This window comes from Meleagris gallopavo, chromosome 2, assembly GCF_000146605.3.
Source record: "Meleagris gallopavo isolate NT-WF06-2002-E0010 breed Aviagen turkey brand Nicholas breeding stock chromosome 2, Turkey_5.1, whole genome shotgun sequence".
NCBI classification, from domain to species: domain Eukaryota; kingdom Metazoa; phylum Chordata; class Aves; order Galliformes; family Phasianidae; genus Meleagris; species Meleagris gallopavo.
The window spans coordinates 82,380,048-82,382,403 of NC_015012.2; positions in this window are offsets into that span (position 1 = coordinate 82,380,048).

Sequence of the window (2,356 nt, forward strand, 5' to 3'; positions counted from 1 at the left end):
TTTTTTCCCCTGCCCTAAACAGGCAATAAATTGAGAAAGTCTGTCTATAGTTCTGGGGTTAATTTTTAATTTATGCTGTTTGTGCTACATGAGCAATGTCATCATGTGAAATATACACGAAAACTAAAATTGCAATTTATCACTCTGAAGAGTCCTGCTCATTGATCAAGTGTTTAATATGAGAGAAGACCATTTCTTTGCTTCTGCAGCATCTGTTAAACACTACTGGAGGGAATCCTTAGCTAGAATTTAACAAATTTTAGGTTCAATTTTCAATTCAGCTTTACCCTTATGCACATGTTTTTTCTTTCCCTTCCTCACTACAAAAACAATGATTTGAATTATTTGTTGGAAGCTAACAGATAGAAGGATAAATTTGTAAGATAATGTTGAGTATGAAATAATTGTTTCTGCGGAACACCTCTTTCATGAGACACCAGGAGACTCCTATGATTTAGTTAGGAAAAAGTGATACATACACAAGAGAGATATTTTGTTAGTCAGGCTATGACTGATACATGTATTTGTTGCTCTTTTTCAGTTCTTTAAAGAGAAAAGATAGTTCCTTTTAATCTACTCTCAAAACTCTAGAAACATCACCTCTGAAAATCCTGTCATCAACGTAGCTGTAAGAAAAAAAATGTGGTACAATATTTTGCTCAAATTTATTCATCTGGAAATAAAGAAGTAGCAGCATGTAGCTGATTTTGAAAGAAAGAATTTAATATATCCATGTTTTGACTAAATAGTTATAACTTTGCAATACTCAGACTGTGTCATTATTTTTTAGCACAAATTACCTGTATTAAGAAAACAGCCAAAGAAAGGCAGAGTAACAGAGTTGGGGTTATCAGCTAGAATACTCAATTATTCCATACGTGAAAAAGGACAGTACAACTCTCATTACTGTCAGTTTGTCTCTTTGGGCAGAACAACCTGAACTATAACTTTCTTATTTCACCTTTTGCATTTTTACACTCTGTTATCCAACTGGGAACAAGTGTGACTGGATTGAAAACTGGGAGTTAGCAAACTTAACAAGAGAGACACAAGCCTTGACCTGTATGAAACTCAACTTCAGTAAGGGTATAAAAACTAAAGAACTAAGCACATACTCTTTCAGAAATCACAGCGGTTAACTGCAGTTTGCAAGTGGCATGCAGACACACCAGAATTCACCATGCAGAGAAAAACTGTGTTAAAGCTATTAGTTAGGTCTGAGTGACTGCAGTTTACAGAGCTCTAATGATAGAGCCGGTCCTTGCTCTGAAGACACTTGTATGAATTGAAATGGTTGCACAACCAGACATGAAATAACTGCTCTAGCAAGAAGTACACTGAAAGCTAATGCATTTGTTTATTAAGTAACTTTTCATACCTATTTTTCCTTTTATACTTTGTTCTCCTATGAGGAAAGGTTGAGGAAACTGGGCTTGTTTAGCTTGGAGAAAAGAAGGCTCTGGGGAGACTTCATTATGGCCTTCCAGTACTTGAAGGGAGCATATAAGCAGGAAGGGGAACAGCTGTTTATGAGGGTCCATAGTGATAGGACATGGGGGAATGGTTTTAAACTGAGACAGGGGAGGTTTAGTCAGATATTAGCAGGAAGTTTTCCACCCATAGGTTGGTGATGCACTGGAACAGGTTGCCCAAGGAGGTTGTGGATGGCCCATCCCTGGAGGCATTAAAGGACAGGCTGGATGTGGCTCTGAGCAGCCTGGTCTGGTGGTTGGCAACCCCTACACATAGCAGGAGGTTGAAAATAGATGATCATTGTGGTCCTTTTCAACCCAGGCCATTCTGTGATTCTTCCAAAGGCAGCAAAGGGCAAGGACTTTTCTTTATATAATGAAACTAGATCAAGCCTGGAAATGTCAAAAATAATATTTGTTAGTGGAGACTGCTAAATGATGTTGATTATCTGATTCATAAAAAGATTAAGCCTTTGTCTTAAATAAAAGCATCATCTGCCACTTCTTTTTTGAAAGGCAGTCTTTTAGTGCTTTTAAACATCTATTTCTTCAGTGTGTTTCTTGGCAGTGATTGCACTGCTTACTTCTTGACCTTCAGCAAGGTATTTTTTTTTTTCTCAAGTATATTTTGGACCAAGTATAGTAAAACTACTGTATTACAGTCTAAAAATGGACAACAAGCAGTACTACTTCCAACAAAATTTTGTTCAGTTTTCACTTACTGTAATTTCATTCGGGGATTCTGTCTTATTTCAAAATAAGGTCACTATTTTATGAACCACTAGTTAAAACTGCCCATAGAAAAGAAATATGAATGACATCATGAAGTTTTCTACAATACAGTCCTTTTTGGGACCTAGCCTAATTCTGTGCATGGTACTAAA